This window comes from Equus przewalskii, chromosome 1 (genome assembly GCF_037783145.1).
Source record: "Equus przewalskii isolate Varuska chromosome 1, EquPr2, whole genome shotgun sequence".
In the NCBI taxonomy this organism is placed as follows: domain Eukaryota; kingdom Metazoa; phylum Chordata; class Mammalia; order Perissodactyla; family Equidae; genus Equus; species Equus przewalskii.
Window position 1 is genome coordinate 178271386 of NC_091831.1, and position 23010 is coordinate 178294395.

Sequence of the window (23010 nt, forward strand, 5' to 3'; positions counted from 1 at the left end):
AACTTGCTCAATATTACACACTAGTGACAGAAGTGGGTCTCAAACCAAGTGGTTTAATGACAAATCTTCCTTACCTAACTATGATAACACATTACCTCAAAATAACATCAGAATTCAACAGTTCAACCCTTATCTCTTCTATGCCAATGAGCAGCTAGTCCTTTTCTTTGAATATTCCCTACAATGATTATTTATGAAAAACTTAAATAAGTGTTAAAAAGGTCAATTGTTGGGGCCAGCCCTGTGGCCTAGTGGTTAAGTTCAGCGTGCTCCACTTTGGTGGCTTGGGTTCTATTCCCAGGCATGGACCTATACCACTGGTTGATGGCCAGGCTGAGGTGGCAACTCATACACAAAATAGAGGAAGATTGGAACAGATGTTACCTTAGGGCTAATCTTAGTCAAGCGAAAAGAGGAAGATTGGCAACAGATGTTAGCTCAAGGCGAATCTTCCCGAGGACAAAAAAAAAAGGTCCATTGTTTCTAGAGTGCCCACTGGTCTATCTTCCTCTTGGTAACTACACATCCAGTTTCTCCATACATAATAGCATGCCCCTCTTCTTTTTTTCTTAATTCACACTGTTAACGCACTTCAGTCTATTAACAGCTTTGAAATTTTGTCTAGGCTATTTATATTAAATTAACAAGAAGAGAGTTTTTTCAGTTACTCAAAGTAAAATGAAAATCATTTAGTACAAGAAAATGTATAGAATTCCTTTCAAAATCTGACTTTTAAAGCTGTATTTTATCTCTAATCCAAATTATTACTGTATTATAATATACAATAAGCAAAGGATCCTTAGAGAAAAGAAATTCTTTTTATTCTTGTCAACAACTATTTTGCTATAAAATGTGTCAATTGTCAACTCTACACTAACCTGCACTAATCGGACTTCAAACAGGTCTGTAGTTTTCCCATAAAGATTTTACATGGATATGCCAATTCTATACTTCTTGGAACATAAACATCATAAATTGTAGCAGGGCTACCACTATAAAGAAAAGAACAAGATGTCCCAGTTTACTAATGGGTTATGTTTCAAAACCTCATTTTTGAGTATTTGGAATGCAGAATACATTCTCCCATAGCAACATTGTTGTGACTATTCCATCCAAATGGCTCTGCCTAACAGCTCTTCACTCATGTTCCTCCAAGCCCTGCCCTCTGACTTGACTCATGTGGCTCCCTCCTCCTGGAATGCCCTTTAACCTCTCCTTTCCCTCATAACCAAAGCCAACTCCTGCCCTTGACCACCAGTTCAAATACTTCACCAAGATTCTCGATACATGGAACCAATCACTGGATCCCAGAACTGAAGTCCTTTTCATGGCCCTTCTGTAGAGGATGTTGTGGTTATTTCCCCCCAAAAGCATTCTACCCCCTCCAATCTGTGGTAACAACCATAAAAAAGAGAAAAAGGTCAATTGTTTGACAACAAAACAGCTAACGAATTTATATGCAATCCCCTGTGCCCAAGAATATCATTAAATCTTTGGTACTCTCTAGAACCACATAACTTCTTTCCCACAAGTGTATTTCTAATTATCCCCTTTTCGTTTTCCTTCACAAATATAAAGAAGCTTTCCTTACTATTACTGTATTTCCCATGAAACAGAGAATCCTTGAAAACAGTTACATTCCTTCTATATTTCAGAATGAACATGGATTCGTTAAGCAAATCTCGTACATTCTCTAAGTATAACCTGTGAGACCACACCACTGATGAGGGAAGGAATCCATTCACTCTGCCAGAAGCTTTATTAATTCTTGTAAAGAGTGGCAGCAGTTTAATAATGTAGGGAGACATTCTAAAGTTCCACCAGGAGATGAATATAAAACTGGATGGAACAGTAATGCTCAGCCAAATGGATTAGAATTGAAAAAATTATTTTATGACACCACACCTTGGGCTAGGATTTTTAAAGAAATATACAGACATAAAATATATCTATGGACTAATTATTTTTTCATTTTCATGTTTCATTTTAGATATCTTTAATGACCACAGAATTAACTCATAGTTTGAATAGGATTTTACGTGTGTATTTTATCAAAGTCACATTTATTCTGAAAATTATTTTCTTTAAAATATGTACCAATGATTTAGCCTGATTCCCTTTAGAAACCTATCAATTTATCAAAGATTTTTAATTCAAAAGAGCAAGTATTTAGGTCACTGCTAGGCACATTAACAGCAGCATTATCTTGCCACCAAGTGGTGGATTCTGAATTACATTGCAGGAGTCTGTTGTATTTTCACAAGTCTATCTTTTATATCATCTTTAATATCCGCTAAAAATCATCAAAGCCATCAAGAAAGTGAAAACAGAAACAGCTTTTCCAAAGATAGTCATATTTGAAAGGTATTTATGATAAAAGGACTTGGTATTTATGCTTCCCAGTTTGTTGGCTTGACTCAAATTCCATCAAGTTTGAAAGTATCCACGATAAACAGAAGATGAGTAGATGTAAGTGCTCGAAGAGTTTCATTAAGGATTTGAATTTGAAGACATGATATCATCCTTTAATTTCCGTTAAGGGTTGAATTCTGTCCCCCGAAAAGGTATGTTAAAGTCTGAATCCCCAGTACCTCCAAATGTGACCTCATTTGGAAATGGACTCATTGTAGGCAAAGTTGGTTAAGATAAGGCCACATTGGGATAGAGTGGTCCTCTAACTCAACATGACTGGTGTCCTAATGAGAAGAGAGGAATCTGGACCCAGACACTCAGAGGGAAGACATGAAAACACACAGGGAGAAGATGGCCCGGTGAAGATGCAGGCGGAGATGAGAGACACAGGGTCAGAGAAGTGAAGGTTGGCGGAGCTGAGCGGACAAACAGCTACACTCTGGGGGGACCGTCTCTGGTGGCTTATTGGCTTTATCCAAAGGAAAGGAAACGTCTTGTATCTTGATTACGAGAGGCATTTTTGCAAGTTGGAATTAGATTCCTACCCACCCCAGAGACGAAGACAGAGGGATGCTATCTTGGTGATTCTCGGGTCTGTGAGAAAGATAGCCTTGGCTTAATAACTGCAAAAAGGCTTTTTAAATGATTTACACCTCAAAGGGGCAAAGTTAAAAATTTGCAAGTAGGGGTTTTCTAAATAAATGCTCTAAGAAAATGAAGAACCTCTGCGGTCAGGCCTGGGTGGGAGGGAGAGCGGGAGCCCGGTGGGGAAATGAAGCTTTGTAGAGTTTAGTGAAGCTGAGCGAGCCACGAAGGCCTTCTTGGTCACTCCATGTGGTTAGTTCTTTTCACACCTCATACAAGCTGGCGGCCTCCTTCTCAAGGTCTTCCTCCCCCTCAGGTTCAGTCCCAAAGCCTGTGGCTTTTTTCTCCCAAATGTTTACCTAACCTTTCCCTTTCAGACTATCCCCAGATTCTCCATCCTCGGTGAAGCTCTCTTTTATCCTCTGGCCTGGACCATGAGAATGGTCTCTTCATGGATCCATTTTCCTCCATCATCCTTCTCATCACCGTAACCATTTTAGATTTTAAACCTGTTTCTGTCATTTGGCTGCCTAAAGTCTGTCAATAATTCATCATTGTGGAAAGTACAAAATCCAAGCTTTGAGGAACTTAACTAACGTGGCTAATTGGAATATTGGCCCCCACTCCTTGCAAGACCGATGCCATCATGTGTGTAAGAGGAAAGCAACTTGGCAGAGACTGACTTGATAGAACACCGCCTCCTTAAACTCAAATCCTGGCTGCTAACTAGCTTGACGACACTGAGCAGGTCATCCCCGTTTCTGGTAAGGTGACTGCTCCATCAGTCAAAGTTCAACTCGAGAAGGCGCCTCCTGCTCTCCAGGCCCACAGCTTGTTTTAGCTAAGGGGATTGGCAGCACCAGTGTTTTCTTCTTCTGTCTCTTGCCTTTTGGTTAAAATATGCCTCCTGAAAAACTAGGAAGGCATAGTGCCAGGAAGATTATTTATACAATAATTTTAGGGACTTTACTTCCTTTTTCTTAAAAGGTTTGTAGGGGAAAAAATAAAAAGACTCACAAAGCTGTTCCATCAGGCAAGTTTTCTTGGGTTCTAATTACCTGGACCATTAAAGGTGTTATTTTTATTATTGCCAGGGTATTCGCATGAGAATTTTTGATAAGAGAATGGAGGAAAGAATAAAGTTCATAACCTTCACTTGCCATGACACATACTCTGGAAGTTTCTAAGATCTCTTGGATAAGTTTACTTTAAACTTGTTAATATCAATTTAGTATAGCATTTCTCTAGAAATTATTTTAAAATATGACAGCCCAACAAGTATTTGACTGTAAGAATATTGTGTAAAGAGGAATAATAATACTGACAGGTAACTCTGGAGTCACTTTACTAAATGGGAAAAAATCAGAATTATGCACATCCTACAAGCTCAGTTTTCTATCTCAATTAAAATGAAATGGAATTTCAAATTCAAAATATATAATCATCACGTATGTTCCCTATGTTGTAATTGTATCAGAAAGCTGTCAACATATTTTTAAATCATTGCCAATTAGAAATTGTTTAAAGTAAGCAATTGTTTACCTTTAACCATCAGGAAGATGGCAATTATTCTAGTCTTCACACGGTGAGAATTTTAACAGTATCTCCAGGGGCAATTAATGCCTCTGATATTAGAATAATTTTGAATCAAATATTTAAGTTTTCACTTAATAACCAAGTCACTTCCTAGTGACTTTAGAATAGCCAAGAGTTTTTATTTGTCTGTTTGTTCTGTTGTTTCCTGTCTTGGGGACATTTTTATTTCCTTAATAGAGCTCACTTCAGGTTAGTACTGTTTATAAAGGCACCATCCACAAAACATATGGTTTCTTCTAAACATATTTTAGACATGATACAACAGTAAATACTTTACGGCGGTGTGTCATATAAGGACAATAATTATATTCTGATTCACCATGTGATGATGTCATCTAAGAATAAATAATAAAAATAAAAAGCTTTTACATGCAGATAACGTATTATGCAAAATAGTCTCATATTTTCCCATTTGACAAGTTTTATTCTACTAGTTGAATAGAAGTGAAAACTAAACTGGACAATTAAGAGACTTGAAAATTACATGGAAACTTAGAGTCACTGTCTTTTCTCATATTGTACCAATTGATTATTTGATATAAAACATCAATTTCCTAAATCAGTTTGACGTAACAAAAATACAGTCTAAAGGTAAAGTGTATTGAAGACCTCTGTAAGCGAGTATATGAATTATCTGTCATCGAGTCTTAGTAATTTGCCGCGAGGGGGCTACAGATTCAGTTTGAACACTCACGCAGGAACACAAACTGGAAACAACTGCGGTTCTCAGCAGACGCAACACTAGTCCTACAACAGATGCCAGAGGGCAATTTCTCCTGCAAGAAATTTGAGAAATCTTGTGAAAGACGCAATAAACAGTACTCCTCAAGTATTTAAGCAATGAATTTTACAGGGTTGTTTCTGACAGTAAAAAATGGTAACAAGAACTTCAATAGCATTTTTACGTGCCAAGCACTGTCTCTCAAGCTCTTTACATATTTTCACTCATTTAATTCCCATGGTGATTTTATGGATTAACTACTATTAATATTCCCATTTAGCAGATGAGGGAACTAAAACTCAGAGAGGTTAAGTAAGTTTCCTAGAGTCACAGAGTTGGTAAATGGTGGAACTTGACTAACTCAGGAGCTCCGAATGTGGCATTCCCACCACTCCATCAGCTACTCCTGACCTGAGATGGCATAAAGCTACCGCAGGGTTACTGAATGGAGGACATACTGTCCATCAGGAGCAACACCATCGAGCCACTGGAGTAATTAACCACTTTTTAAAGTACTTATCTTTGCCAGGCACTGAATGGATCCTAGACATAAGAGGAGGAGCAGGTCATCCAGGGGCCCATTAGTCCTCACAGGGCCTCTGCAGGAATGTTTAAAAGACCTTGCTAATTCATTGCAAAAGTGCACCCCGTGTGGGTGGACAGTGACAGAAAGAGCAAATGGTTTAGTCAAGAGGGGAACATACACCTATCAAACACCTGCTCTTGGCTGGGCACCTGTGTTCAGAACTCAAGCTGAAAACCCTGCTGGCCGGCCCTGAGGTAAACCCCGACGCTGCCCTCACCAAGCTTGCTCTGAGGAAGAGTACAAGTAACTACAAGAGTGAAACAGAAAGCGTCATAAGGACTATACTCGGGGAGGGCCTGTGCTGTGTGTTATGGCATAGGAGCATGTGCCTAAGGTGCTGAGACTAGGAAAAAAGTTAAGTGAAGAAGATAGGATTATCAGCATTTGCAAAGGCTGATGGGAGAAAGAAAGCATCAGTAGTGGGAATTTCAGAAAAAGAAAAATCAGAATGGCCAGCTCAGCATAGTGAGGAGGGAGACGGAAGAGAGAGCTGGCAGGTCTTGAGGGTGAAATGCACTGGTGGCATTTAAACTTAAAATTGACTTACCTTTATGGTACGGCTCTGAAATATTGGCTTCTTATAAAATATTCTAATGCCCTAGACAGGTTAGTGAGGCAATATGCGAAAAACACAGCAAAACAAAAATAAAACCATCAAGAGTCTCTCTCAGGTTTATATGACATTCTTCTCATACTGGTAAAACACACAAGCATGCTCAAAAGTGGTAATTAAAAAAAAGTTAAAACCGCTGAAATAAACAAGCGCTTAAATGAAGTTCAGTGCGGACGCTACTATCACAAGAGTTGATCCTCTGTAGTAGAATTATTCATGTCATCGAGGCAAGAAGCCAGAAGAGTTGGTGTCCTCACCTTCTCTTGTGGAAGGACATGTCCCCACCCTGGGTCGCTTTCACTCAGCGCCATCGTGAAAGAGCTCTGACTTTCAGGTTTGAACAGGCTGAGTCTCTCAGAGGACAGAAGTTGCGGCTAATGGTTTCCTCAAAAACAAACTAACAAATAAACTTTTTTTCCCATGAACATAAGAAATAGTAAAGCAGTTTTTGGAAAAAAAAGGAAAACTGCAATTTTTATTCGCTGAATTTCTTAAATGTTGAGCACAGCAGTAACTTTCCTCAAATGTTTGCTGGACGGCAGTTCTAGAAGCGAACACATTTCTTAGCTAATTTTGGTGTCTACTTCCACTCTGAGGTCTGTCTGTTAATTTTTAAAATGTACATAAATCAAAATAGGCAGGGGAAAGAAACTGAACGAATTGGTCATTCGTATGCCCCCAACGTTTTCACTGGAAAGGGAGAATTCTGTTACCCTGAGCATTCAGGGGAAAGGACGCTGGATTTGGCGGCTCAGGCCTGGTTGTGATTCCTGGCTTCGCAACTCAATTAGCTGTGTGGTCTCTGGAAAGTTACTGAAATGTATTCAACCTCAGTTAACACCTGCGAATAGGGAGTGAGGCTCACCTCAAAAAACTTGTCTTGTGGATCGTATAACACAGAGCCTGGCACTGAGTCTAACACGGAGAAGGCGCTTAAGAGATGGCCAATGTTGCTATTTCAAATGCCCCCGCTTTCCTTTCCTCTATCCCAGGCCACAGTGCCTTACTGGCTTACAGAGCAGAGCTGTCGGGCAGCTATGGCAACATCTTCTGACGCAGCTCTTTGCAAAAGAACTGAGAGGCATGCACACTCACCTTTCAGTCCTGTTAAGCATTGAACTATTAAGTATCTTCAGGCTATTTCCCTGAATTACACAGTTTTCTTGAATTATCTAAGGTGCCAGAGACCAAAACACTCTCAGCAGGGCAAATACAATTTCACCTACACTGTTAGGTATAGACAGCAAAACCGAGAAACTCATTCATACTTGTAAATTTGGGTGGATTTCTTTTATTCCGAGGTAACCCCCGAGTCTATCCCAATCATCAGCAGGGACCTGGCAAGTCAAAGAGCAGTGAACAGGCTGGTTTCCTGGAAGGGCTTTGCAGGCATTGCTTCTGCACATGAGGTGCAAACTTGAATGGCAGGCTGGTCATTCTGTTAAATGAAACCTTTTCTCAAGTATGAAACTCCACAAGCTTGGGTGAACAATCAAAGTGTTTAATGATATCCTGGTAGGGAGGACAATTTGTTATTCAACATGTATAAATAACTATATAGTCGTTAAAAGTAAAGAGACTAGGTAAGAGTATTTCTCTCTCAATCCTGAGGGTTTGATAAGAACAAGGTAACCATTTTTTAAATGTTTTATTACGGTTTGCAAAACCCTAGTCTACTAATTAGAATTAGAGTTAGGCACAGATCAAGAAGAAAGAGAAAAATCTAACCAACCATGATAAATTTTTTAAAACACATTTTTTTCTCATCAGTGTGTTCAATCCTACATAATTATTCTTATTCTGTCAGACAGGTCAACCTGCGCTCAAAACGACAAAAACGTATTTAAAAAGATAGCAGAATTAATCTGATTATAAGTATTTTTTAACTGTTTAAAGAGTGAGGAAATTCTGTCATTTCTTTGTCTTTTTTTGATAATTAAGGGCAAGATAAATTCAGCATAGAAGCGAGCAAAGTTATTCTAGTATGACAAGCAAGTTTTCGTTCCTGGGCAGATCACACTACCCCTCCGTATGAGCAAACTGCAGACTCCAAAACTAATTTGTCATTTTAACAGAGAGAAAACAAAATTCTAGTCTTGTAGTAATATAACAATTAGCAGTAAAGAACTTATATGATTTTATTTAATTTTTTTAATAATCCAATCCAAACAGAGGCAGCTTTGTCAAATTTTAGCAAATTTCCTTGCTTCTTTTCAGACTCATTATTTGCAGGTGTTTAAACCAAAAGACATTAAGTTCACTTTCCCTTAAAGCTTCTATCACTTTCTGTATTCCTGCAAATTGATGTTTTAATATGTTCTTTCACCTTCTGGTACAACCACACATTTTTCCTTAAGACATTAATCTCTTTGTCTCTTTTCCTTTGATAGTCAGAAACTACAGTTCTGATTAAAACACACACACAATCTTCTATACGCGTTTGTATTTCTTTAATAGCATTGATTCTATTATAGTCTTGGTCATCCATATTAATTACAATTGTAACCATAATAAGTAGTTTTCCTATAGACATATAGAAAGTTGGGAGAAGGGTAACGATATATGTTGTACATGAGATCAGCATACTCACGGGTGGATACTGTATGTTCCCCTACTCTTGCCCCTACCTATTTCCATGTCCTAATGTGGGAATAGACATAGCAGCTACACTGTATTAGTTTTCTTTTGCTGCATAATGAATTACAACCATCTTTCTGGCTTAAAATAACACAAATGTATTATCTCAGTTTCCATGACTCGGGAGTCCGGGCATGGTTCAACTGAGTTCTCTACTCAGTATTCCCAGCTGAAATCAAGGCATCTGGTTGGTCAGCAGTATAATCCCACTCGAAGTTTGGGGCCTTCTTCTAAACTCATACCAGCTTTAGTATAATTAAGCTCCTTACAAATGCAGGACTAAGGTCCCACTTTTTTCTGGCTGTTACTAGGGATTGCTCTCAGTTCCTAGAAACTGAGCTCAGGTCTTAGCCACATGGCTCTCACACAACATGTCAGCTTACATCTTCAAAGCCAGCAAGACAATCTCTACTGCTCTATTGTTAAACTGGAATTTTTCTGGGCAACTGAGGGCTGGAATTCCCTATTCTGACATCCGATGTTCAAGGAATTTTTTATTTACTAGGCTTTCCATAAAAAAACAAATCAAATTCTTAAAAATTTTAAATATACAATTTTATTATACTCTACCCCAAATTTTCAAAATTAGTGACTGTGGTAGCAGCTTCTGTGAGAAGGTGTTTTTCTGAAGTCTAGTATACTTAAAGTATTAGAAGTTTAGCTTCTTTCTTTTTTCTGTATACCAAAACTAGATTGTATTAGATTTATACAAGCATTTCTATCAGATTTATATGTGTTTATTCTTTATTAGCCAATCAGAATAGGAGCTTCTGTAAAGTTAAGAAACTTTATAATCTAATATGTTATATCCCAGGAAAAGAGTTCATGGTACTATCAACATAACAAGAGGTAAAAAGCGTTTTGCTTTTACAGATAAAATGCCTGAGATCACAAAGAGCTTGCAACTTCATTTTTACAAGTTTATACATAAAATAACATACAGGCACAGAAAGACATGAAAACAACTCCTGTAGGGTTAAATGGACCAAATACAAAGAAAAAGAAAAGCCTTTCAAGTAGGCAGACCTCTAAGAAAGGGTAATTTCTTAGCCCAATTAAAAAAATATACATATTTCACTCTTTCTTCGGTTATAAGACACACAGACTCCAGTGGGCTGTGACTTTCTCTCCCACACACTTTGTGATACCAAGTCCTCCAAGCTGTGAAATTCCTTAAGCAAAAGGAACACTAACAGACATCTGAAAGGTCATTATTTGATTTCACCTCCTGAAGTTTTCACATTGAAACAAGTGGCATCTCAGACAGTATACCAGTTTCAACACTAAAAAGACAGGGTCCATCCAGAATCAGACACACAAGGCTCTGACTCCTGAGGCAAGATTGCCACCACGAACCCCAAGACCAAGCCAGACTAGACATTAGATTCCTATTTGAAAGATAATCAACAGAATAATGAGACATTAACCCGCTTTCAATCATTACCTATATGTTTTTTGTTTTTTAGTTTTTGGAACATAAAGGCATCTTAGGTCCTTAGACGTTAACATAGGAGAGCTCCGAAAATGAGCGGATTCTGTAACGACTCAGCAAGAGCTCACCGACCCGGCCAGTCAGAGATTTCAAAGTTGCACTTAGAGTTTCCTTGATTCATGGCTCTTCTCCAGTCCCGTGAGTGTAACATCTCAGTGGGACTCCCCTAAGAGTCGGTTATAATTCTCAAAATGTTAAAAAAATCCAATGCTCAAACAAATAAAAGGCATGTATCAAAATTTCATTTACTTAATGAGGGAACCAGGAGGATGCAAAGCTGGTTCAAAAGAGGATTTGCAAACCGAATTTTACATAACCAGTAAAGAAAAGGAGCAATAAAGTGAGAGTGATACACTCCGCGCAACCGATTATTTATGAACTTGGTCAGGCCCATCCTCCCTTTACTGACAGGAGAACATCACGCCTTATCAGTTTTATAAAATTCTCAGCTCTACAAGCCCCGAGCAACTGTTGAAAGCTGCATTCCTCTGAAGAGCTCGGGAGCCTCACTCACTCAGGCAGCCTTGTCAGAAAGTGCCCCACCGTGGACTTTAGAGATTACATAGTCATTTTTTACCTTATTTTTAAATTTTAGAAATTTTTATTCACATACAAAAGTATATATTTTTCCTTGTATCATAATAAAATAGTCACATACACACACATAATTTGTGCATGATAAAAATATAATAAGAACCCATTAATTCACAACCCAAGTTAGGCATCAGGAAATGGCAAAGTAACTATAATTTTAAATCCTGTTTATGCAAATCACTGATTTCAAGTCTCTCTCTTCTTATCCAGAGGAAACCACTTGCCAGAATTTTGTGGTTATAGTTTCGTGGTTGTAGTTTTTGTACAAATCTACGATTGCCCAACCACGTGCTGTTTAATTCTGCGTGATTTGCTCTTTACATTTAGTGGTATCACAATGATTATTTTCTTCCCTGACTGAATAGGAAATTTACCCGTTTTGACGTCTGTGACTATATTTCATTAATGTTCACTACGTGAACATGTTGTGATTTATTTATCCATTTCCCTGTTGATGGAGACAAATCGTCTCAGCTTTTTCCTATTATAAACAGAATTGCTTGGGCATATTGGAGATGTTACCAGGTGCATATCTACTGAGTGCATATCAAGGAGAGCGGTCAGAGGCTGTTTACCTTCTCAATTTTACAAGATAATACCAAAATGGTGGTCAAAATATTTGTATTTTTTTTTCATTCTCAAGGAGAGCATTTGATCATTGTTCTTATTTATTCCACATCCTCACATGATATTCTTGTTTTATAACACATGTAGAAGAGAATATATGAAAATGTTAATGCTGTTCAACCCTCAAACACCAGGAAGGCATCTGCAGTTAAACAACTTGACATGCAATGACGGAAGGCACATAGCACTGGGCACTGTGGAGGGTCTTAGTAAGAGAATGCTAGAAATATCAGCTTTGGTTGGGTAGTTTGGAGAGGTTCTAAGGAAGCAGGGGCTCATTCTGGATTGGGTGCTGTCAGAAAGTGGGACAACTGTGTGAATGGGCATCTCAATCAATCTTTTCTGTAGGAGGGCAGACCAGAATGAGGATAAAACTGCAATTGGTAAACTCACTTAAAGAGAATGAGGGATGTTTGGTATTTTGTGAATGACCCAGTGACCTTGTTTTTATCTCATTTTATCATGGTCTCAGAGTAATTTCATTTGATGTAGATATTCTATCACATTGTTATGTTCAACAGTAGAACACAATCATTTAGCGGTAAGCGTTAAATCAGTTTGTAATAACATCAAAGCTTAGCTGTGAGCTTCAGATCAGTTCCTGGACATCAGAGGCTGCTTTTTTGTTGTTTTTTCAACAAAAATATCACAAAGTCTATAAAGACAGAAATGGAAGTATACAGCTATGAGGTTCTTATATTAAACATAAGATAGTGTAATACCACCTGAAGGTAAAGTGATAAGTTAAAAATGTATAAATCCTAAAGCAACCCCTAAAAGAGCATGACTGGTTAGCCAACAAAGGCGGTAAAATGGGATTGTAAAAAGTACTCAATTTGTCTAAAGTAAGGTAGAAACAGAAGAATAACGGACCAAGAACAGATGGTACCCACAGCAAACAAAGAGCAAACGGGTAGATTTAAAGCCAGCAATATCAACAGTCCAAACAGTAAAGGAGCTCAATACTCAGATTAGGGGGCGGGACTTGTCATATTATATACAATGAAAAGGAAGCTCAACTACATGCTGCCTACGAGAAAATCGCATTAAATATACAACCAGAAAACATTAAAAGTAAAGTAGTGGAAAAGATGTACTGTGCTATATCTTTCAAAAGAATGCAGGGCTGGTTCTAATATCCCTGTAGATTGCAGAGCAAAGGATAAAGAGAGTAATTGCACAATGACAAGAGGATCAATTCATCAAAAAAAATAAGAAACACAATCCTAAATGTTCCTACACCTAATAACCAAGATTCTAAATACTTAATTACAAACTGGTAAAACTGAAAGGAGAAATAGCCAGATCCACAATAGCACCTGCAGATTTCAACAACCCTTTCTCAATAATAGAGAGAACAAATAGAAAAACCAGTAAGGATGGAAAAAAATGGACAGCACTATTAAACAAGTTAATCAAATTGGCATTTATAGATCACTTCACCTAACAAAGAGAATGCACACTCTTCTCCAGTGCACACAGAGCATTAATCAAGAACATTCACTATATTCTATGGCATAAAACACAGCTCGATAAATTAAAAAGGATTCAAGTAATACCAAGTAAGTTCTGGGACCATGAAAGAATTAAATTAAAAATGAATAATTGAAAGATATCTGGAAAATCCTCAAGTACTTCGAAATTAGATAGCATACTTCTCTACAACACATGGGTCAAAGTAGAAATCCAAAGGGAATTTGAACACATTTTGAACTTAGTGAAAATGAGAATACAACAAACCTAATGTGGGAGGGCCTCATCCAATCAGTTGAAGGTGTAAATAGAACAAAATAAATGACCTTCCCCCAAGTGTGAGAGAATTCTTCTGCCTCATTGCCTTAGAACTAGAACATTGCCTTTTTTGCCCGCCTTAGGACCCAAACTGAAACATTGGCTTCTCCTTGATATCAAGCCTGTCTGCCTCTGGGTCTCCAGCTTGCTGACTCAACATGTAGATCTTGGGATTTTCAGGAGATTATACATATATATCTCTACACACACACACACACACACACACACACATATATAAATACATACATATAACTATACATATATACGCTATCAGTTCTTTTTCCCTGAAGAACTCGGATGAACACAGTAGCCAAAAGAGCTTTTGCAAAATAGCAAAGATGCAAGATGTGTTATGAAATTAGAGTAACCAATAGAATGTGGTGCTGGCATAAACATAGAAGAATAGATGAAAATAGAGTTCAGAACTAGACTCACATTCAGAATATAGAGTTCCCAGCTAGAACCGTAGATGCATGGCCAGCTGATATTCGTCAAAACTGCAAATACATTTTGGTGGACAAAGAATAGTCTTCAACAAATGGTATGCAACCTACGACTATGAAACTTCTAGAAGAAAACATAGGAATTTTTTTTGTGACTTTTTGTTAGGGAAAGTTTTCTTTCATATGACACACAAAAAAACACAATTACTAAAGAGAAAAAGGATAAATTATTCTTCATAAATATTAAGAACTTCTGCTCCTCAAAAGATACTGTTAAGAAATTAAAAGCCAATTATAGAGCGGGAGAGAATATTTGCAAGTAATGTATCTGATAAAATAACATTCAGAATAGATAAAGAATTCTCAAAATTCAACCAGAAGAAAACAACATAATTTTTTAAATTAACAGAACATTTAATCAGATACTTTACCAAAGAAAATATATGCATGCGAAACGAGCATAGGAATATTTGTTCAAAATCTTTAGTTGTTAGATAATGTCAATTAAACCACAATGAGGTACCATTATACATGTATTGAAAGGGTTTAAATTCTAATTAACACCACCAACAAAATACCAAGTGGAGATGAGAATGTGGGATGACTAGAATAATCATACACCTAAGATAGTACAACCCCTTTGGGGTTAGAGGGAAGGTAACAGTTTGGAGTGTCGTAAGAGACAGACCTAGGATTGCCATATGTCTGCATTAGATTACTCAAGAGACAGGGAAGACTGTGTCCACACAAAATTTCATAGAGAATTCATTTGTAATAGTTCAATATTATAAACAACATAAGGATTTTTCAAGTGGTGAAGATAAACATATTGTGGTATATCCATATGATAGAATACTACCTAGACATAAAAAGTTATAAAAAATTGGTACCTGCAGCAACTTGGATCAATCTCAAAATAGTTAAGCTGAGTAAAAGAAGCTAGAGAAAAAACCCCAGCAAACTGATTCCACTTGTATAACATTCTTGGAAATGCAACTAATCTATAATTCCATAAGGTGGAACTGTGGTGGACCGAGGACAGGGCTGTGGAGTTTGAGGGCTGGACATGGAGGTGAAGAAAGGCAGCATGGATGGAGGACTCACAAAGGGCCAGGGGGGGACTTTTGGGGCCGATGAACAGCTTTGTTATCCTGAATGTGGCTATGGTTTCATGTGCTTATTCATATGTCACACTTACCAAATTGTGCATTCTAAATATGTGCATGTCGACTCTACTTCAATAAAGCCATTTAAACAATTTGGATTTCTTAAGAGTCAGATGCAGTAGAGCATCCTGGATGGTTCCTGGAATAAAGCATCATTTACATATGTGTTAGCCTTAGGTTTCTCCAGTTCTCTGAAAGACCAGCTCTGTCTTTTGACTTTGTCTGGCTCTAGGAGTGGTATGTAGCTTCCCTTTAGGACTATAATGCCTCAAATTCTTTTTTCCCCCAGCTTTATTGAAGTATAATTGACAAATAAAATTGTATATACTTAAAATGTGCAATGTGATAATTTGATAGATGTACATATTGTAAAATGATTACCACAATATCAAGTTAATTACCACATCCATCACCTCACATAGTTACCTTTTGTGTGTGTGTGGTGACAATGCACAAAATTCTGATTTGCTGTGCTAGGCTTTTGCCCTGGGTGGAGGGCAACACTGTCTTCTGCATTTAGTCAGCCTTCCAATTTACCTTTTGGTTTCTAGAATCAGATACATTGTTTTGTTTGGGGTTTTCTGTGTGTTTGTTTCTCTTGGATGTTTCTCTTGTAAGTTCTTAAAAGCTTGGCAATACATTTATAATATATTTGCTGTAGTTTCTCCAACTCCTACATGTCTGCTTTGCATAATATCCAGAATGCTATACTGTCATAAAGAGATGTCCTAGATAGATTTGAGTGTGCGTGTGTGTAAAACACTGAAGACTCATATGTGTTGAAGTGATTCTGCTGGAACCCTGGAAGAACAGGAGGGATATCTTTGACAGTCTCTAAACTCATAAAAATTTCAAAGGGATAGCCACAAGTCTGTTCATACCTGAGATTTCTAAATTGAGAATAGAGGAGATTATGTTTGTCACCGAAACGTTTTTATGTTTCTTTTTCTGGGAAAGATGGGAATCTCCAGAAGTTGCTACAGAAAAAAGAGCAGAATTACTCTGGATCATAAGTTGGAGAAGGGTAGGGGGAGAGAGAGAGAGGAGGAGAGAGAGAGAGACTGGGAAGCAGGAAATTTGTGAAAGAGCAGCCATCTAGAAAAAGAAGAATGTAAATCACGCCCTCCGACACGCTCAGAATGTCCACATGAAGACTTGACTTTGCTACTGACCAAACGTAAACTGGGGAAAATTACTTAGCAAATCAGAAACTGGATTTGTTTCTATAAGTTAGCAATGGTAATTATATTTAATACACAATTTCGTTGTGATGATTAAATGAGATAAGACAGTGACTTTCAAATGACTTGCCCATGCCCGATTGTAAGAAGTACATGACACCAAGAACAGAGGCACCCTTGCACCCACTCACACACGCACACATAAACAGAGACGTCACATAGGGTGCCGCCCAGTGGCACAGTGGTTAAGTTTGCACTCTCTGCTTCAGAGGCCCAGGGTTAGCAGGTTTGGATCCCGGGAGCAGACCTACACACCACTCACCAAGCCATGCTGTGGTGGCATTGCACATACAAAATGGAGGAAGATTGGCACAGATGTTAGCTCAGTGACAATCTTCCTCAAGCAAAAAGAGGAAGATTGGCAACAGATGTTAGCTCAGGGCCAATCTTCCTCACCAAAGACAAAAGCAAACACAAACAAACAAAAAAACCAGAGACATGATATAAAATTGAAACAAGAATTACACAGAATAATGCTTAATCTTTCTAAAAGCGATGAACTCTGAAATATATATTCTATTCCATACTCTTCTATTAGAAAAATGTGGCTTGAGAGACACTAGCTGATTCCAAGGTTCACTAAAAGGTTATAAATGTCAGTTTTAAAAATGCAGAGATAACGTCTACAAAGGACTAATCACAGTGCCTGATATATTCCAAGCAATTTTTTTAAAAAGCTTAATGTCTTAGTTGTTTTACTGCATTTTATTTTTTCTTCTTCTTTTTGTTTCTTTTCTTTTTTAATGATTGTTGAACTTGATGTTCACATCTGTGCCCATAATCATTTATTTCCTCTGTGTTTTCTTTTACGAGCTACGGTTCCAAGGCTTTACATAATGACCATAGCAAAAAATAATATTTCTGGAAATTGTACTTGATAAAAGCCAAAACAATCTGTTTTCCAAAAGTGCTTCCAAAATTTCAAATGAATCACTTCAACAGCTAATTATATACATTTTTTTACTCACTTTGCTAAATTTTAACTCAATTCTTGCTGCTCTTGATTTTTGTGAATAAAAATTACTGACTCATTCATTTAGTAGATAAATGCGCATTGGGTGTAATGAGTCAGGTTCTGTTTGAAATTCGTAGGAGACAATACAAAACCTTGTCAACAGCAAAGAAGAGGTTAGAGTCTATCTGCTTTAACCATAAAATGGCACCAAACATGCATTATATAATTATTGTTTCTATAAAGGACAAGATGAATTTATATTTTCCTACATTTCCAAAACACCTATGAATTCTAAAACACAAAGCTTTAATAGATTTATAGAAGTTCAGCCAGAAAAGCCTCAAGTTATAGATATCTTAGCCATTAATATACAGAACATGTTTGTACAAAATTCTTTGGGGTCTTGTACACTTAATATAATTATCCCTCTAAATCACACGCATGTGGAGATGTGTGACAGCATGGAAGGGCTTCAAAGTGCTTACGTGGGCTCATCGCTACCTTAGAGTCTAATTTCAAATAGTATGTGTTATTTTTCGCTGAGTAAAAACTGAATACATATCATCCACACAAGAACATTAGACAAATTTAAAGATTCCAACAAGAAATCTCTTATGAAAGCAACCAGTAAGGGAAGTCCTGCTAACGAATCCTTATTGATGTGCCATATTTTACTCATGCAATCCCTTAGTATTATTTGAGGTCTTTTCTATTTTAGCCATGTGAATTCCAAACCAACATTCAGGTACATAAGCATGTTTGTGTGAGTACATGTAACCTAACTTTGTGAAGAACTGAACATGTGTTTTCAATGCGCACAAAAATATCAACCATTGTCGTCTTGATGTGAAAATGCAAGTGAACTTTAATTTCATTATGTTTGCTTGTTTTTTCTGACTTTTTTTGATGATGTATGTCTTGTGCAATGGAAACATAATGTGAATACAACAACACTTTAATGAATAATCTTGTCCCTGCATCATGGAACATATTTATGTTTAGGAAAACCTCATAAAAATGGAATTACTGGCTTAGAGTTTATCCAGTATTAGGGATTTTTAACCATCTTGATAAACTGTCCTCCAAAACAGTTGTATACATTATTATCCCAAACACCTTTCATGAGAAGTCCTTTTTTACGAAATATACTTGAACATTTCGTGCTATCTCTCACAGTTTGATAGTTTTGTTTCTATTTATTTTAATTCACATTTCTTTGATTGCTATGAAATTTGCTTATCTTTCAAAGTATATTTGTCATTTTAATGTTTTTAGTTATCTCTGCCCTCTGCCCACATTGTTTTTTGTTTGTTTGCTTGTTTTTAGTTTACTGTTTTGAGGGATGAGCTTTGTGAATTTCTGATAAATTGTACTATACTTTGGTACATGAATTTTAGAAGTCTACTTTGTAGAGTATTAAAAAGACAAAGTGCTTCATATTATAATAATTCTACTATGTGTCTGAATAAATTTGAGGTTAAGATAACATGATGTTGCAATGTCACACACTTCTTAGTATTTAAAAGTACTTATTACTGAGGGAAGTAGATCAGATATTTTGCATTTCATTTTTTGCTCTCTATGTTGAATTCTTAAACAGATTTTTTTTTTTGCTTTAATTGCTATCTGTGGAATCAAACTTTAACTACTAGATATTTTTTGCAACCTCATACCATTTGAATGTGTCTTCTTTATATCTGTCTCCCCACTGCCTAAAACACAAGACACACTGTAGGAGCACAACAACCTTGAATGGCTGAGGATTTTAATGAAGTCATCAAGATATATGTGGTTAATAATTTTAATAAGTTACTAAATATTTGGAAAGAAATAGTCTAATTAATGGCTTAGGACGAGATCAATAAATAATCCATACACAGTGCTAATAAACTCAAAGTTTCAATGTCTGGTTTAATGTATTTTTCTTTCAATATAATTGATCCCATTGGACAATGAACTCTTCCAGGACTGGGACAGTGTCTTTTTCATCTTTATATCTGTAGCACTTAGCACGGTTCCCAGAGCACAGAAGACCTCAATAAAAGTGTTTTACACAACTGAATCATTAGGTTGCCAAAATATATTAAATAAATGGACAAATAACGGCTTAGAAACACTACGTATTAGAAATCTATGATCATCAGTTATTACTGCTTTATTTTGAAAGTCCGCCTCTAAATATGAGTCATTGGCAACATAGCAGACACTCTATCGAGGAGTTTCAGTGATCTTTTCTTATTTTGAAATTATCTGCCAATTTCTTGAGACACTTCAAATCATCTGGAGTACTTCAGAGGCATAAATTAAAGAAAAATATCTAGGTTTACAAATATAAAGAAACTAAATTTATCAGGGAAGATAATAATTATGTTTTTTCATCTTTTAAAAAGTTATATGGGGAGGGAGAAAGGGGTAAAGGGGCACATATGTATGGTAATGGATTAAAACTAGACTATTGGCAGTGAACAGGATGCAGTGTATACAGAAACTGAAACATAGTAACGTACCCCTGAAATTTACACAGTGTTAAAAGCCAATATGACATTAGTAAGAAAAAATAATTAGTATTCATCAATCCACAAGAATAAATTACTACTTTTATGATATATGGTACTGTATATTTTGTTCAGTACTGTTGTGTGCATAGGCCTTTTTAGCTGATGAGTTTTAGATAATTATATCCTTACTCTATATACAGTTATAAATCCTTCATTTTCCACAAAATACAGCAAGCTTTTGAGATATTTTCACATGCATTTTGTAGCTGTTTTAATAACTGTGAAATATTCTAGTAAAATGATGTTATACAACTTACTTCACCATTTTTATTTAATGAATATTAGCATTATAAAAATCGTTATTATTAAACTTACCTGGTCCCTGTTTCCTTATTTATACAATGAAGAAATTAATAGAATAAACCAGCGGGTTTTTTAATAGAAAGAATATCGGATGATTCATTTAAAGCACTCAGCAGAGTGCCTGGCACACAATTTGTAATGAATCAATGTATTGAGAATAATTAATATTACTCTGAATAATAATGATTCTTTTATTAGGTAAGACCCAGACTAAACTGTAACAGTGATAAGAGTAAATCATACTGTGCTCTTTATTTAACTCTCATGAAACCCTCCAGATGCAAGTGGGCTGCCAAGATTAAGTAGATAATTCTACTTCATAAGGTCAGTCAAGGACCATGGTTTCTTTTTATTATTCTTATCATTTTATTTATTTTTTGCTTCACCATTCATTACGATGTTGTCATCTGCTTGACTGGAACAGATGAGGCTCACCAAGAGACAATTGCTCTGTTCTGTTCACGAGAAAAAATAAAAAAGTAAACGTCAAGCATCTTCTTTCTAAGGACCTGCTCTCAGAAGCTGGCCTCATCACTTCCAATTAAATCCCATTGGTCATAATTTAGTCACATGGTCACATCATCACTAGTTAGCAGGGTTGCTGGGAAATATAGTCTCTGGGTAGGTGGCTATATTCCCAGAACTTGGGACATTATTAGAGAGGGGAAGAAAAAAATAAGTGATTTTAGGAAACAAAACCATCCCTCCGAAAACCCATGTATACACAGATACACTTCCTGCAATACGTACAACCACCCACCTCCTCCAAAAGGAGATAATTTTAAAGTGACGTTCGTGGATTCTATATCTGCCTCTAAACCCGTGCCTTTTGGGTAACAGATGTCCAGTATCCTTCCACCAAGTCCAGGCACAGATCTTCATTTCCCTGTGACCTATGAACTAAAATGGAAGTTTTTTCCCTACACACACACACACAGCTGATACACACCACTGGGACAGGAGCTGGATGGCTTCAATACAACTCCCATTCTGAAAATGCTCACTTTGAAAAGAGAAGAATGGGAGGGGGATGGGAGGCGCGCAGCCATTTTCCCCAGCAGCTGTGAAATTCTGAAGGGCAGGAATTGTGGAGACTCCCTGACCTGATGCACAGGCTGCTGCTTCTTTGTCATGAGTGGGGTTTTTTTTGAACAGAAAACAAACAGATCTGTCCATTGTCCTTTCTGGTTTCTGGCTTTGCCATCTAGGACCTTCTTCCATATTCGTTTTCCTGCATGGTCGCATCCAATGGCATGGGTGTGTGTGCCCGCGTCTACGGCGACACAGCTGCTTCCTGGTGTGAAAGTTGTGGCCCCGGGCTTGCAAGTTGTTTTAGGAGTTGAAGAGTCGGAAGTACTGGACACGATATTTCTGGTTTCTTTGGCAATATATTTGCTCAAAAACAGGTTTCTGGACAACTCGCTGTCAGTCAGTTCTAAATGTAATTCACTAAACCAAAATTCTCACCTAAATATAGTTTTTAAATATAAATAAAAGTATCTCATTTATTTAGTATTTTCCCTTCTCAGCTCATGCCCTCTTTCTCAATTGAATGAGAACTAACTTGTGGCCATCCAACTGCTAAGTTTGCTGGCAAAGGATGTGCTCTGGGGCTGGATCCCATTGTCTGATACAGGGCACCTACAGAGAAGTTCGTGAAAGAGGCTCTGTTTACCTCCTCATCTCTGCTGGAAAAAAATCAGTTGTCTTTTTTTCCAATTTTGCAAAGTGTAAATTCTAGTTTCTGGTAAATTTAGACCACAGGCAACTGACAGAGTCCCTTTAGCAGAGCTAAGCGGAGGTTTGTTTGCCAGATGTGCAACTGCCTGAGGTTTTCATGACTTTGCTGCTTTCGAAAATTACAGGCTCCTCAATTAAAAATTGTCATTCAGTTTGGTTTTGTCTGATGTTTCTTTGTGATTAGATTAGCGTTATGCACCTTTGGCATAACGATTGTAGTAGTCTGCTATGGCTGCCGTAACAAAGCGCCCCAGACTGCCCGGCTTAAACAACAGACATTCATTTTCTCCAAATTCTGGCGGCCAGAAGTCTGAGATCAAGGTGTCAACAGTGTTGATTGCTTCTGAGGCCTGTCTCCTTGGCTTTTTGATGGCCATCTTCCCCCTCTCCTCATGAGATCTTCCCTCTGTAATTAGTCAGTGTGGGAGGGGGATGCTCTCATACCATGGATATATTTGTACCTCTCCTCATCCACCATGAGAAACCCAGCCTACACCATGCTTAATATAGTGAATGGTTTGTTCTGTCTGTCTGTGGGTAATCAGTCTCCATCTCCATGGGTTCAGGGCCCAAGGTGGGTGAGGGGGAGGCCCGTGGAGGCATGGCCAGAACAGAGGAGTAAAGGGTGGTGAAAATATGTCCATGAAAGGTAGCAGTGTGATGAGGGTAGGTCCTAGTCTGAGCAGAGTCACGAGGACTTCCACGAGTGGGACCAACTTGGTGTGTATTGTCAGAACGAAAATGGGGAGAGAGGAGTGTCAGCAGATGATGGTGGCCCAGAACTGAGACCTACAGCCCAAATGGGAAGATGGGGTCATCCACAGCGTGGTGTGACAGATGAGGACCCAAGTGCACTGAGAATGGTGTCCATGAGGGCGTATAGTATGAGAGCTGAAGCTGGGTGAGGGGAGCAACCATGCTCGGGATGATGCTAACGAGGTGTTGGAAGC